The sequence below is a fragment of the Ptychodera flava genome, chromosome 3 (genome assembly GCF_041260155.1).
Source record: "Ptychodera flava strain L36383 chromosome 3, AS_Pfla_20210202, whole genome shotgun sequence".
Taxonomy (NCBI): Eukaryota; Metazoa; Hemichordata; class Enteropneusta; family Ptychoderidae; genus Ptychodera; species Ptychodera flava.
Window position 1 is genome coordinate 31,271,138 of NC_091930.1, and position 17,527 is coordinate 31,288,664.

Here is a 17,527-nt window from a genome sequence, read left to right on the forward strand (position 1 = left end):
CCCAGAAACAGCCCTTTGTCCCTCTTCCTTCTGCTACGAGCTGTGTGGCTGTACTTAGACAAGGACACTTCTCAGATATTTTTTTCCCAATAAAACCTGCGTGTAAGTCAGTATGTAGGATTGCGCCAGGAGTCAGTCATTGCAATCTGCTGAGGCTGTATTTCTTTTGCTGATTTCCAGGTGCACCGCATCTTTGTGTTCGTCACTACCAGGTCCTTACCGTGGAACATTTCATGCTTGAAGCTTTTCATGTCCACAAACAAGCAGAACTTGCTCTTCATGAAATTGATCTCACTAAGAAGGAGGTCCTGGTATTCAATGCCTATGTGAAGTATCGGCGGGCCTCTTGCAAGAAACGCCTGGGAGTATTCAGTTGGAATAGACTTCGTTCGCAATCCATTCCATGATCAAACTAATGCTATCTAACCAGGCATGCATGTGTGTTTTTGTGAAAAGAGTGAGCAGCTCTTCCATACTTCAGCAAAGAACGTTAACATTATCATTGTTGATGGTGTCGCTTTCTTCAAATGAGATCATGCAAAAAGTGGACATGCTCATACAAGAACCTCTTGCCACTGTTACAATATCCAGCGACGTTTCGGGCTAAAATCTCATCTTTAATTGTTTCATACTGCATCTGGATATTCATTGGCAAAGAACCCCAATCAGCAGTATCCTCAGAGAATACCTGTTCAGCAGCCAGCGAAAGGGTGATTTCCAACTCAATTTGACTTCCGAACATGCTGGGGTAAATTGTGCCACTCGTGAGCAGGTGCCAGAGCTTGATAGCATACTTCATTTGATAAACGCCATACAGGTGGTTGTTCTCATCATCTTTGGTGTTGGCATCACCAGCACCGCTTCAAAGCTTTCAAACGTTGGGGACCCGGATACGATATAGGGACATATTCTTTCTGTTTTGTCATGTCTGTAAAGATCTATGTATGTCTCAATCGTGTGGTATTGCGACAAATCATAGCAGGATTTCACCTTCGAATTTGAGGACCAGTCCACTATAATTATGTTTTTGAACACATTTTCCTCCATGCTGTTATTTCCATGGCCCTTTTCATCCCCTTGTCAAACATTTAGTCAAAAGAATCGGGCACGAGCATGTCAATGTATTCCAATTATAGGCACCATGTACAGTGTTTTGTCTGGCCGCACTTGACTGGGATTATGAATAACTACATGATGAGTCCTCACTGCCTTTGTTACTTTCGAAATTTTTTGGCTAAAGGCAGGTGTCATAAATTTTCTGTACGGCATTTTCGTATATAATATACATGAGAAAATGGCTGACGAAAATGTCGAATTATCAGGACTTAGGGAGGAGGTATATGGTTTTGATCCAGTGGACAAGACAACGAATAAGTCTCGAACAACAGGAAGTTGACACTTACACTAAGCAAGTGTACATCAGCGAGCAGGTTTAGACCTCTTGAGGATCAATGCAAGGGTGGGTTAGAAATGGAGAACTGTACTACAAGTTCGTGAGGCTGACATACAACAAAGGAAGGGAACAATGCATGTCAGATTATAGAACTATGATGCATGTCTCAGTATATACAGATGCCACCAAGCTGGTTGATTATGTTGAAAGAACTGTCGCTGCTTTCAATTCAGTAACAAGTTGACGGGCTGGATCGTTTGGGCCTGAAAATTGCAAAAGGCCTGCTCATCAGCAGCATGCTGGCTGCCGCCATTCCTGCCCCCTACAAGGCGGCCGTTGGGGAAGTCGCCCTTTCTTACAATGTCATCGAGGTCATCGAGACGAACATTGGGCTAGCAAAGAAAAGGGAAAGATACAAACTGCTCCACATCCGGTAAAAGCAGCTGCCGACAGAAATAAGACAGACAGTGGTGCACCCAGCATCGTCGACTATTCTGGTCATTCCATGCTCACTTTGTACCAGATTTCATAACAAACGGCTATGCTAGCTCTGCATATTTTCCCCGTTTGAAGAACATTAGGGTTGCATTTTAAGGAAACTTTGTGGGGGCAACAAATTTGTCTTGCTTTATTTGGAATCGTAACTGTCTCACAAAGAGTAATCTTAATTCACTGCTGACACGTGGGGGTTGTCAACCTGAAGTTATAGCCTTTGCCCAGATTTCAAATTTTAAAAGACTTGTGGCCGATTTTTCCCGAATAGGCCATACTTATCATGTCTCAACCTGTGTGGGGAAATGTTGTCATGACCTGATAAAATTGATATTGGAATATACTAGAATGACTTCTTGCCCATTGTGTCTTGGAAGGCTGGGTCCGAGAAATCGACGATATGTACTCGATATTTAGCGGCAATTTCGGACTTTAACTCTGATACTAGACGATAATTTGTCAAATCAGCAAAAGAACTCTCCATTGTTGTCTTACAAACGCGCTCAACTGTTCGCAGTACTCCTCCTTCTTGACGGGGAAAAGGAGGAGGACCCATAATATTGAAGAAAAGGCAGTGTCTCCTCAGTGTGGTGGCGGCCAAGAAGCTGTCAAGTAAATGAAACCCGAGCTCATCAGCAAACACTACGCCATCTACAAGACAGCGTTCAACACTCACATGAGTGAAAATATCGTCAAGAATCTAATTTCTTTGGCCAGTAAGGGCCTGGCCTGCCGATGGACAGCATGAAGGGGATTTCAAAGGATCTGAAGGCAGATTTCCTCTACAGGGGTGAGATGAGTAAGCTTTGGGCCTTGGCTTACACTGTGGGAGGGATGTTCTCGCTGTTTTCAGTGCAGGGCTGATCACAACTAAACACATAGAGGGCAAACAGAAGGGGTACAAAAGAATCATGTTACTAACATACATTGAGATGACATGTTATCACATGCACATGCTCATCACATGCAGTTGATGCCACCAATCCCCTGCAGTGTTGAACCCTGGCGGTGGAGCCTGCAGATGGTCCCTCTGCTTTCACTGCAGAATCATCATAAATACATTTTTGAACCCCCTCCCCAAGACATAACATGGCTTCATGCACGAACCCCTCTTGAATTCAAGTTGTGAATGCCACAGTATTCCCCCATACACTTGTAACCGCAGTCCTCTGGCAAGCTTTGCTCAGGCAACTGGTATGTGTTCTTTTCCATGCTTACTTTTTACCATTATACACTTGATAATCAATGTCTATTACAATTTTCTGTGTTCGGTCTCACCAAGCAGTTGGTGAGCCCTCTTAGTGAAATGGGCCTTAAGAGGGAGGTGTTCTAATTATAGCTCCAGAACCACCATTTTTGAAGAGAGTTGCGTATTTTGGGGAAGTTACGTGGTTGAGTGTTGTGAGCCTCCAGAGCGAAATGGAGGCTTAGGAAGGGGATGTGCTCCAGAATTCCCATTTTGCATACTACCGATGGCAAACCCGAAGATGGTGCCGGTACAATTTCAGATTCTCATAAATATAGAGGAAGATAATTATTTTATGTCCAACAATTAAAGCTGTTAGATTTCGGCGAATCAACAGATACGATGGTTCCAATGGGTTCCAACTCACAACCTACGGTACCTAGCGGAGAAAGCAACAGACTAGACCGGTCGGCTAAATCCCCAATCTCACAAACGATTGGTTCAATAACCGACCTAAGGTTGTTTCAATTCTGACTGCGCCCTCTCCACTCGCTGTAGAGTTCGTAAAGCATTCGCGCTCGCACACACACTATCATACATCGCACACACACAAGCTTTATCAAAGCGAAGCAAAGAATACATTGCTTTACTTGGCGGAAGACGGCCTCGGGGACAGATCTGTCAACCAGCAGAACTATCAACCCAGGATAGAGAATACGATGGTTCCAATCGGGTTCGAACACACAACGTACGGTACCAATCACCTAGCGGAGAAAGCAACAGACTAGACCGGTGGGCTAAATCCCCAATCCAAAACAAGATTGGTTCAATAATATGTATATCGAGACAGGCAATCTAGTTTTAAGTGCTTGTCCTTTCAACCTGTGGCACACCTCTTAATGTCATAGTTCTGTAGCCAGATGTAACAGCGTAAGAAATAGGCTCACATAATGTATTACACTGTAAACCATAAAAAATTAACAAATTTCATTGTTGTTTTGTTTACTCTGTCAAGAAGTTACATATCCCAATGACTTTGTAATGAGGATGTATAGGATTTGCACGCGAGTATGGTGAAATAAGTTACGTAATCTCTTGAAACTATAAAAACATTTGGAGGCTTTTATGTTCAAAATGACAATGAAAAGCTCATTTTATTGACAATGGAGAGTGGCTATAACACAATTTGTCATTTTTATCATATGTTATATGTATAGATGACCACTGGATGGCAGTGTGATTGAGTGTAGCGGTCAGCTTGAAACATTTATTTTCTGTCATGCTGATCAACGATGGTTTGAAAGCCAAATACACTGAAAAATATTGACAGCGTGTGTTATCGAAACGGTTCATTGACAGTTTACAAAGGAAGCTGATGAATATATCTTGCTCTTCATATTGTTTAATAACGGTTCCGATACGCATATGAGTCAAGTGCATTGGATGATTTGGGTCTCTAGCAAATAATTTGCCTTTTCGAAAATATTGTTGGAGGGACTATGCTAAAAAACTTTGGTGCTCTCACCTATGTATACAAACGTCTTTGGCGCTCCAGAAACCATGCGGTGCACATGTTTGGCTTCTTCTCTCGTAACAATACTCGATAATGTGGCCTCGTATTTCAGACAATGTAAATCGGCCTCAGTCCAGGTCAAATTGAAATGAAGCTCAAATATTCTGTAGCATTTATAATTAAAGAAAATCCATCCTTGCAGACAGTCTTCACCTAAAAAAATATGTAATTGTATTTTTTCAATCATGATAATATTGTTTGTAAATGAAACGATGATGAACGCGGTGATGATCTTATGATTATGATGATGATAATTGTGAAATATGTTGAACTACAAAGAACAACGTTTAATCCAACCACAGATGAAGATTCGGGAATTTTCGAGAAGGTTCATAAAGAAAATTGCGAGGATCAATCTCTATATCTTAAGGGAATATATCAACAACCGATTTATCTTGTTGCCGCCACAACTACATACAGCCACTATGGGCAAAAAGGGCCCTTCATTGTTCAGCCGGGCAACGCTTGGGGCTGGTTGCTAGTAACGACAGCGAATATTGTATCAATTTCATTTCAATAAAATATCGATCAAAATCTGCTCGCCTGTCGCTCGTATTTTCAGGTTACGTCATGAATTTGTCCATTACAGCCCGTATATATTGACTTATGTACAATAAAATCAACGTATCTGTTGTTTTCTTCCACTCAAATGGAATCGAAGACAGTTTGTTTAGTATTGGTGAAACTTTTATGTCTCAGCGTATTTTGTCGCTCTTTTGACATGTTTGGCGCCACGCGATCCGCGGGTATGCAACACAACATTGTATCAATTTCCAACAAAAAATATCGATCGATAACGTTCACCTGTTCGTCTCCGTTCCGTGTTATTTTTACCAATTAACTGCAATGTCCATCGTTCATTCCCACTCAAAGTTTGTATAAAAGACAACACCTTGACAGGTATTTAGTCTGTACAACCTTAGAGACACTTACTGATTAATATGTGTCAATTTCAGACCCTTGTTCTGCATATGTAAACGCCGTCAGATCGCCAAATTGTTGACGGCAACAGTATATTTCAGTGATCAGAATAAATAGAATGGCAATAAAACAAATTTTACGAATTTCAAGGAATTCAAAAATCTAAAATAATACGATTTTTGCTTATAAGTCAAAGGATCACCGTGCCGATTTCATTATCATTGGTTCCGAATTGAAAAAATTGAACCGGCGAGAAGTGTGCAATCTGTTCGGTCGATCGGACGCGCATAAATGCCATTGTTTTCTATGGGAATCGATATTATTCGGCACATCGTAAAATGAAAAATACATCTGAAAAAACCCGCCGGTTTACATTTTTCATTTCACTGTTATTTCTCACAATATTTGAGATAAAGCATCTCATGAAGGTTAACTAAAACTCTATGGTTTTAGTATTTTTAAATTTCCCTCTTATTTCTATGAAATGACGAGTTTACGATCGTTTTTGCTGTTGGCCGTGTTTTCGTATATTTTTGCATACAGTATTTTCGCTTCGGTATCTTAAGAATTCCCGCATGAAATTATTGCCGAAATATCATAAAGGACAGACGAACATATGAGGAAATGGAATCTGCATCTTTTTCCTGAATATATAGCTCTGCGGCTAGGAAATTCGGGGAAGTTTTCAACATTACGCGGAAAGCTTGATTTGGCTCTCTTTACGCTCATTCAGCGTATGTGCGGCAAAAAATTGTCACATGTTGAGTGAACAAAATGGGGACCGTTTTGCCCACAGTGAGCTATGGAGTTTTTTGAAGCACTTACTGGATTGCCGCAACATTACATTGCATACAAACTGAAATATGTCAAGCAAAGTAGATTGTACATACTGTTTTTGAAATTTGAGGAATATATATCCACTTTTCTGAACTCGTAGTTCGCACGGAACCCTTTGCTGGCATCATTAACGTTGTCAGATTTGAAAAGAATCATCATTTGGTTGAAGTCAGAAAGAATTTCGCCAAATGGTGGCTTGGCATTACAGAGACGCTGCTGACTGGTGATGGTCGACATGTCTCGACTTTGTATCTCGACATGATCTGCGAGACAGTCGTCTGACGAACGTCCGACGTCGAAGTCCATGAACACAATGCTCACGTAACTACTGTTTTCAGTCTCTAAGACCCACGAGCAAATCAACATGTCCTGATATGGTACGGGAAAGTCTAGTGTTGATATAGTACCGGTTCTATGCGTCGAACATTCCATCGGCTTAAGGCACACCCCTTGACACGTCTTGACAATTCAACACTTCTATAATGATAGAAGTATTTATCGGTCAGTATTTGTTACCATGCAAAAAACTGTTAAATGATAATTAGGAAATAACGTAAAATGATACACTTATAGAAAACACTCGATAATTTAAGAATGTAAAGATTTTCTAAGTACAGCTAGGAGGGGATGGAATGACTCATTATGAAGTAGAATGGAAAGCATGTACCAAGGGTATTTCAATGATATCGGGCTTGATTATGAGCCATTTTGAAGTTAGATTCCATGATTGTGAAACATTCGTTTATATGTATTGGTCCACAAAGTTTAAACATCTCCACTTTTTCAACTCAAATCCAACAATATACAGAATGAAACTGCCGTTTAATGAGCCATGTAGGTAGCTGGACATGAAGAAGTTTTGGGCTGTCAAACTAAATTCACTAGTCATCAAATAAGTACTGATTTTACAACACAAAACTATCTTATATAGAGTGAAATGATCTCATGTTGTTTTTCTATTAATATAATTTACGCAACAACGACTCTCAGGTGGCAAACCTACGAATTTTACTTCCGCAGATGAAGGGCTTCTAACATAAACATAAGGCAAATGTGCGATTTCAAATAAGTAACAGATTGGAAAATGTAACAGCAGTATCTCGTAGTCCACTTTGTTTTGAAAAAAAAAACGTTTGTGCCTTAAATTTTAAAAGAATCGAACGTTTGTCCAATGCTTCATCAAGAAATGTTTTGACTGTTCCTTTGCACAATTTGATGCAACAGATATAATTCTTTAATGTTCAATAATTGCCTACACTTGAAACTCAAAATGTCCGCAATCCCTGTGTCAACACTATGGCGAATTAATTGCTAATGAAATCTCCGAGTTTCAAAACGAGCTCCTTAATGCGGTAAACAGAAATTGTATTGTAAAAGATTGACAATCGAAATATGTTTCCATTCTACCTTAAGAGAGCAGGTCAAAGCAGAAGTTGCTTAAGTATTGAAATTACCTTCATTCAAAAAGATGTAGTATTCCCAACTTAACGACTGTGATGCTATTGCGTCATCTTTCCAGTGGGGCCGTCGCCCAAACATACATTGTCGATTGTACCTATTGTACAGGAAATGGCTGCATGGTTTTAGCTTTGTTTTTTCGAAGATGTTGATGCAGAGTGTCTTGCACTCCTCTCGTGTTGTTCTTGACTCACGATGACATTGGGTGTGTAGAAATAACGTAAGCTTTTGTATGTCCCATTTAAGGAACCAACTGCAATTTAAATGGGGGACACATCAGTTCTATTTAATAAAATTACATCAAACAATTTCATCTTACAAATCAAATAGTACGCGGACACGCTGGAATAATCCATCGACGACATATTGGCAGACAATAACAAGTTTGATTTTATCATATGTTTGACACAGTTACAACGACTTCTCCAAAATTTCTCATGCCTTTCACTTAATCAGTTTAATGAGTCAATTTATTGTTTGTTTTACGTCACGTAGTCAGTACAACCTATGGTAGAACTTGAATACCAGCTACTGGTGTAAATGGTTATTCAGAGCCATCTGTGTTTGACACCGTCGTTAATGAAAATAGTCTGTTAGTAGCAAAGATTATTACGTCGAGTCAGCGCTGGGGAAATCAAACTGTCAATTTTAAAGCATTTTCGTGTAGTCAGCAGAATCAAATACGTTATCGAGTAAAATTTTTGACTTACCTTCATTGTGGTCGTAGGAAGAAAACAGCGAGACCTCTGCCATCGGCTTTAAAACAGATTCATGCGCCTTGTTAAATTTAATCATCATCGCATAAGCAAATAAAGCTGGCTGTATAGTATGCATAACATCATCAGCTGTATACACCTTCAATTCAAAAATTTAAAGATCAGTATTTATCTGATTTAGGAATCTATGAACATGATTTTAGACCCAATTTTGGCTATATGGTGTTGTCATTTGGGTTCAAACTGCTGACATATAATAGCCAGTCATCTAGTGGAGAAGCAACAGACAATCCCTCGGCCAAATTCCCACTCTCAGAAAAGCAAAGAAGAGTGGTTAGTAATCAAGTTTATTGGTTTCAATTTTTGACTCCGACCCCTCCGAAAAATAAATGGTAATAATTCTGTCTTTGACCAGGTGCAGAGTTTTGTAAGTTTAGTAGTAATTTATTTCTTAGTGTTGAATGTTATTCGCAAATAAAATTGTATTTAAATTGGTTCATTGTCTGTTGTTCAGCCACATCGAACAAGTGTTAAAGTTTTGACGAATTTTGTCATAGTTGTAATGAAAGCTCATGTTTCAATTGGTTTTGTAAATGGTGAAAGCATGCGCATATACATGCCTCAAGCATAACAGAGCAAGACGTTCTAGCTCTCTCGTCGCATATCAACTTTTATTACTAAATAATTAAATGCAATTGCCCCAACGAGTTAGAATAATTGGTGATCCGAAGTTTTTATCCGGGTAAAATCGGGTAACAGGTGAGGCAATAGCTACTTCACACTGTACAGTTAATGTGCCATTAAGTATGAAATCCCGTAACGGACACATTATATAACAACCAAAACAATCTGTGCCTAGTATGTGATAGATTCTCGTGACCACAGGAAAAAAATCTTGTGCCCAGGAGGAATATTTTCGTGAGAAAAGGTACTTTTTTCATGAGCACAAAGAGAAACTTTCTCGTGCGCACGAGAATCTAAAGCAAAGAACATTGAGAACCAAGGGCAAACAAAAATAATTACCTCCTGATCTCGTGAGCTAATTTCAACTTTGATAAAGGCGTAGCATTGGTGACAATATACTGTTACATATTTATTATAGCTCAGTAAACTTATAACAGTGACATTAAATGTTGAATTTTAGGACAAATATATTAGTTAAGTCCTGAGAACGAATCAATGGCAATCCTGATTTACTGATATAAACACTAAATAATGTGGTTTACCCGCCGACCACTGCATCTGAATAGACCGTGTCGCCGAAAATAGCCCTTATGCTTCCAAATAGATAACAATATTATGACCGATCCACCGATACCGATCCATTTACTGATGAAAACAGTTCCGGTTGTTGAAGCAAAGGGTATTACTATAAATCATTTCATCTTTTCAATGTGGTGTCTCATCAAAGTTTGTGATGACACAAATGAGAGGAGTATGTGAAAATGATATAATTGTATTATTGTATTATGCACTGTGAAAGTGATTAACTCGAAGATGATAAAAACAATCAAACAGAATATTTGAAAAAAATGAAACTGTTTCAAGAACAACAAGTGAAAATGAAGACAATTTCCTAAGTACCACTCAAACTTCAGGAATCGACTCTTCAGTACATTTCATTTGCAATTTACTCAAATAATGACATTGAGAATGCATCAACGACGACAGACAGACAGACTCTGAACAAATTAGAAAAGTACATATAAAGCTGTTTTGTAGTTAAAAACATCGTAAACACAAGCAGCCTGGGAGTGCTTATCAAAAAGATGAAACTTCTCCGTAAAATCATGAATATTGCAAAAGGCGGTACAGTGGTTTTAGTAACAGTTTAGTGTTTCCTTATCTGCTAGGTGTGTGTTTATCTCTGACAAGGAAAAGCTCACCAGCTTGAAATTTAATTTTAAAGTGTACATGCAGTTTTGGTCTATGACATTCTTTTAGAGATATTAATGTTATGGCTCAAGAAGTATGAAAATGAGTTAAATCAATAGAGAAATTACAAAAAAATTAAAAAGTCAAAACTACCCCACCAAGAATTTTTACATTGTTCCAAAATGTAGACTTACAGGGTAGAAAATCTGAGTTGTTTAAGGAAAAACAAAGTTAATAATTTGTGTAAAAAATACATAAGGAATGTTCTCTCTAAAACTTTCAAATTTTGTTAATATTTGTTTTTGTTTTTTCGTTGTTGTTGCAAATTTTAGTTTGTTGGTGACATAATTAGTGAGCAAGTAAACAAACATAATCATAAGAGTGGTATTTTTCTGTAATCTTAATTTCATTTACGTAAACTGTCCTTGCAAACAGCATTTTCATCTTCTTTTTGTGTCCAAAAATGTAGTTTGATCGCAGCATAGTGTCGTTCAAGAACAACGGCTCAAACCTCATGACCCCTCTTAATTTACATTTGTCCGTTATTGAAAGGTCTTATTCAAATTATACACAATTCCGTACAAATGGAAATTATAAAGGTTGGTACACCCTGTCAAATGAGGGAATGGAAGGGATAGGAATACCAATGGTGTGTCGAATATGACTCCGTTCTACGACTAGGGCGATGTCGGGCCTCTAAAATACATCATTCCATTTTAAAATATGTGAGGTGACAACTTTACCAACTCGGGTGGCATTTATTGATAAACCGATTGACCATTAAGTAGAGGTTTGATCAGCTTCTGAGTCAAGCTGTCATTTTCCAATTTCCTATTTGAGTTCGGGCGTGGCCTATGCTCAGGAGTGACGGAGCACGAGACCATAGGTTATCATGAAATCTAGCTTGATAAAAGTCTAAGCATTCCCATGAATAATATTACGATTAAGCTAACAATACATCCATGGGTGTTTGATCGATACAATCTTAGCAGTTTGCGACCTAATTATAAACCAGCCTATTCCTTTACTTTTTCATGAAGTATTTCTGATAGAAATGAAAGGATTGACATGATTGAATTGTTTAGTTTCTCTACAGCTATAGCAGACCATGCCCATAAAACTATTCGGGTGGCAAAAATAAATGGTTCAAGTTGATCATAAGGTCTATCACTGCGGTACAATCATACGCTCCTTGCGGTACCTTGCTACCGTAACGAGGGAACAAATAAAAAGAACATATTTCAGAAGATGTACTTAAATACATTTTTTTCGCCTCCGGAAATTGTTCTATCTTGAAATATCATGCCCGTCAAGATATTCAACTTTGGGACTGTTAGGTTGTTCACCTTGAGTTCCTGCTGCTGCTCCTGTTTTATTGTGAATCGTTGGCTGTCTTGATTGATTGCCAACACTAAGCTGTTTATAACGTTTACAACTGACCGTGCTCACTGCACATAGGTTTGTAGCTTTGGTGTGGGACAGGTCCAGCCAAGGAAACTTAAGTATCAAAACGTTCAACAAAGCACTCAAAACGCAGAATGTGTCACAAACTTTTGCGATTGGTTCGGTATCCCTCCGTACAAAGGCCGTGAAATTCGCTGCACTGTTGATGACCATTCATCATGTTGCATGATGAATGGTCATGATGTTGCTATTTGGTTGGAGGGAGAAAGCACCTTCGACTGCTACCTTCACCTGGCAGATGGCCATCCGGACATAGTCAATTGAAATGCGATTTAACAAAAGACATTCGGGAAGTTAAAAAAGGAAAATGTATAGGTATTAGCAAAACAGAAGTTCCGAAAAGAAAGGATTTTCACGTATTCAATGAAACTTGCCATGCAGAACTCTGACTGGCGGCAATTTACCATCTTTACAAGTTTTTTAAAATCTATTTCGCTCACTTTAACTTGTGGCAACATTTGATATATTTAGAAAAGGGCCGCTGAAATGCGCTTCATCTGCTCGCCTAAAATGTTTTAAATTTGATACCCTTCATTCTATTTTATTGAATAGCTAAATTAGAACATAGGGCCAATGTCTCTTAAGCTACTAGAGACATGGATGGCATAGAGGACGTACATGTCATAAAACCAGATATAGGAAGGGCAGAGATCCTTTTGAAAGATTCTTATGGCAGGATTGTTTCAGTATGGTTCATACTTACTGGCCCGTATATACACATGAGAACTGGCAAAAATTTCCCTCAAAACACAAAATCAGGTATTTCCTAATATATGAAATTGTTTCATTAAGGTAATCCTCTATATCAAATATAAAAACTATCTGACCGGCATTTGAAGAAACAAGCATCCTGACAGCCAATAAAGCTCTGCTATGTTATGTAGAGAATAACTATTAGTGACGCTTGTCCCTACATTCAAACGCTTTTTGGCAGGTATCGCAAGCAGGTAGATAAATACAATATCTCTCTACGACAAATGATCACCGATGGACATTGGGCCTTAGTGACCACTACCTATCTGACTTATAAATTGCTATATGGCGGGTGCCACATGTGGGGCAGGATGCGCTTACTATTTTCGAAACACCTGACATGACTTCTTGGTCTTCTGGCCAGAGGTCCATATATCTTTCTGTCATGAATATGACTTTTTTTGTGTACCGTCTATTTACTGACTGTTTTGTGCTGTGTTGTGTCTACAACTACAACTATTGTTTTACGAATTCTGACCTACTGTCATTGGATTATGGATTGGTATGATTGCGATTATTTTTCTTTGCTAATTCATTTCAGGATGACCTCACCAAAAACGGCTAAAATAGCTGCAAAATACCAAACTGAAGACTCCATCATTATTTCAATATACAACGTTGAGAAAAAGCATGGGAACCTTTATACTAAATACCAAAGTAATCAGACAAGTAATTTTCGAGAAACAAATTGTTCTCCTAAAATGACAAAAATTGTCCAAAAAATACAAAATTTTATATATATATATATTTCTGAGCACTGAGGAGTAAAGTGCCTTGCTCAAGGGCACAACACCGTACTGGTGTTGTGGAGTCTCGAACTCACCATCCTCCGACAGTGAGTCCGTTACTCTGGACCTACCGGTCTTGAACCGGGTCTCGAACTCACCACCCTCTGACAGTGAATCCGGTACCCTAACCACTGGGCTACGGTGCCTCCTACTTTATACCAAATATCAAAGCGATAAGATAAGTGTTTTTTTTTTCGAAAAAAAATTGACCAAAAATGACAAAACGTGTCTTAATAATATCAAAGCTGTCAGACAAGCGGTTTTGATGAAATAACATTTTGACCAAAAATGACAAAAAATTCCTTAAAAATACAAATTTGCATATTTCATCACAATTTGAACAAATCTAAGTTTGGTTATCCCTAGGGAACCGTATACCAAATATCAAGGCTCTCTAACCAGCGATAATGAGGAATAAGATTTTTTTTAGAAAAAACGCCCTTTTGAGCTAATTTGCATATTTTCAATAGTATCAAAAACAGAAAAAAATGAGTTTCACATAAACATATTTTGCACATATACAGGAAATATGAAATCTGTAAGTACTGTAGTTCTTAGAAGATATTTGAGTGGACGGACATCCTCACAAACGGACATTTGATGACATTTTCTTTTTCATATGTCAATGCCTGCATGGCGGCCATCTTTAGAAAGGGCAGCTAAATAGTAATCATATTGAAATGTTTGGTGGCTAACTTTGTTTGTCATTTCTCTAAGTGATATCGTACTCCTGCTTTCTTAGTTACATACTCATTTTATCAAATAAAACATTTTGACAGAAAAAATGCTCTCATCCACTCGAGCTCCTCAACGTGCATTAGCTCGTTTCAAGACATTCTGTCAAAATGAACTCTGTTTATCAAGAAAGCCATATTTACTTTATGCGAATTATTATTCAAGTATATCAATTTACGTTTACTAACTTGTTTTTAGTGAAACACTAAGAGAAATGAACGCTGCATTTGGATCGGAGCACCTCTTCTGACTGACCTCACTTCTTGTGACACTGTAGTGTCAGTTGGTCAATTAGCCAACATTCTGCTTTATAATCGCGGTAGTTGTTCTTTCCCTTACTGGCTTCCTGCGACTTACTGCGATATTTCTCATTCCAACTGTTTTTCAGCGTGAAGTTGCCGCTGTGATATCATCTGCATACCCATCTCGTTCAATGAAATTGTATGTTCTACACGCCATTTTTATTGAATTTAACCCTTAAACGACGATATTTACTGCGCTGGGGATTACTCGAGAGGAACATCTACAAACATAGAGTAGTAATAAATTTTCTTCAACTGCAGCAATTTGGCAAAAAGACTTACTTGGTACTTTTAATATCAATTTTGTCAGATAGGCACCGTCCGTCAGTTGCCTTAGAAGCAGACTTCTTCATAAAAGTCAAAGACGAGTAAGACGTGGTTCGTCAACAGAGCGGTAATAACGTTAGATAAACTTGTTTTGCCTTTCTAAACGATACTGCTAACTTAATTAAATAACATATACGAGCGCTTTTCCCTCATCAAACACCATGCTCTCCCTGCATACTTTCGTCGCGTTCTTCACTTACCAATTTGGTTTGAGCAGGATTGTGCCATTGACTTGAAGCTGATGGACTGTTTCTGTAGACGATTGTGTATGACAAAAAGCCTTCCGGTATCATCCCACCGACCTTCAAAAATACCGCAACGCCAGTCACTTTTATCATATAATCCAATGTAATGACAATATAGTTCTTATTTTTCACCAACAAGCCGGCGCGGCAAAGGTTTCCATCTTGCGAATATATCAAGCTTTTTTCAGGTACATGAAGACCGACATAATTATTCACCGTAAATACTTCAATGTCATATTTGATCCCTATCATCCAGTCATTGACCATAGGTCTGATCATTTGAGAGCACGTTCTCCCACAGTCTGTAAGCAAAGAAACAATGTCCCTTTATCGAAGGTATATTCAACACGATGGGGACTAATTTGGGATAATTATCTTTTCATATTTTACAAATTTCTCAACAGCGTAAGGTGCCTTATAGCCGATTGTTGCAATATTACATCAAAATATCATAAATGCAAATGATGTATGAAACGTTCAAACTAACCTAAACTATCTGGAGGTGTGCACAGCACGCCTGTTACAAAATTTCTTTTAAGTCTTACAACTGCAGAATTAACCAAAAAAGGGTTATTGCACCAATCCGATGCTGGACGCCTTTCGCTTGGACCAAGCGCTAGGATCTTATCCTCCGCCCAAAATAGCTCACAGTATAATCGCTCCAATCCAAACATTTTTGCTGTGTACAGATCTTCGTGAGATGCCAATGAAGCATCGAATTTCCGACACGTTTCAGCAGCTTCTTGGTGTGTATATCTTCCGGTTACAACAAACGTGATTTCTGAAAAAATCCAATGTTCGGCTAGTAATATGCATCGTATAGCAATTTCCTTTAAACGAAATCTGAATTTGTAATTTTCTGTTTTTTAGTACGTGGACGTATTGTGAGCTTTTTAACCTTTTTGGAGTCGAGGGACAATGATTATGAACAAGGAGTCGCTATAGAGGACGCTATAAACTAGGTACAGCCACAAAAAATCATCACCAGACTGTGTTGGAAAAATTCTTTACTGCAATTGTTGTTGATAACAGTTACAAAAAATTACTATCAATATGCTAAACACTACAACATTAACTATGCTTGAGTTCACATGTACCGTTGTAGGTAATCTTCCTCGCTTCTCGAGGATTTAGGACGTTCGTCTTAAGTCTGTATACGTGGCACCATATATATAGTTTGGATCGATATGGGTCATGTGATTCGAAATTCATATTCAACAGTGTAATGAGTTCAGTAACACGGGGTATCCTGTGATGAAGGAAAATAATTCGTTCTACTAAAAACCGGCAATGATGCATTTTCTAATATGCTTTCATTTCTGGTGTCTGTATAGTCTCAATTTAACGGAGTCACGATAATAAACATGATTGCATTCAATGTGTAAGATTTAACGTTTAGGTCTAAATAATATTATGTGTATGCAATGAAATGTATGCTTACTCATTTCGCACAAAGTACCACTGTAACCAAGTGGACAAACACATAAGTAACGTTCCCAAAGAGGTACACAGGTCCCTCCATTTCGACATCGCTGCCGGTCGCAGACGGTGGTAATGGGTATGCTGTTACAGAGAAAGGGAATCAAATTCTGTCTAACGTAAATAAGCAACTGTTAATAACGAAATGTAGCAATGTATATACACAGGATGTGTTGACAAATCAATGTAGAATGTGCTTCTTGAACAGACATTCGGAATCACATTTTTTAAATCTATATTAAACTCGATAACTCCATAGTTGAAACACCTCTTTTCGTGCAAGTCGAATAATTCTAAATACCCATAACCCACAACCCTAATATGCGTTTTAATACTGCTCTGGTCTACCTGTTTTGGGCTAATCAAATTTTTTAAGTTTTCAAATTAAAATTAATTTTCTCCTTCTTGACTTTTCAAATATCTTGTTTTTCCCCGTAGTGTTTACACAGGGATGGCAGTCATTTTGATTTTCGTGTACTGGTATATTTTAGGTAATTTGTTTCTCTAGACCAATTTAGCAAACTTTGTAAGGTAATTATGTTTTCTAATTCCTGATTTGCTGAAAGAATGGTTATAAGTTTTCTTAAGGATGAAGTTCTTCTTATGAATAAGAACTTAAATAACAACTCCGAATGGGCTATTTTCCTAGGGCGTCTTTCTGTCAAAGTGGTTCCCAAGGCAAGCATTCATCACCAGAGGCACTAGCGGCTTTCTTTCCACGGTAGTCACGCACCTCTGTGTTCCGATAACACTCCCCAACACCGCGAATATAGTGCAATAAGGTATGGAAAGTAACTAGCTTTAGTAATTTAGTGTTTGTTGCGTTTCATTCAATGTATGCACAATCATTTTACAGGAATAAACACAAAAACGCACATACAGAATCGCACACAAACATACATACTTATAAATACTACGTACATCCATACATCCATACATCCATACATCCATACATACATACATACATACATACATACATACAT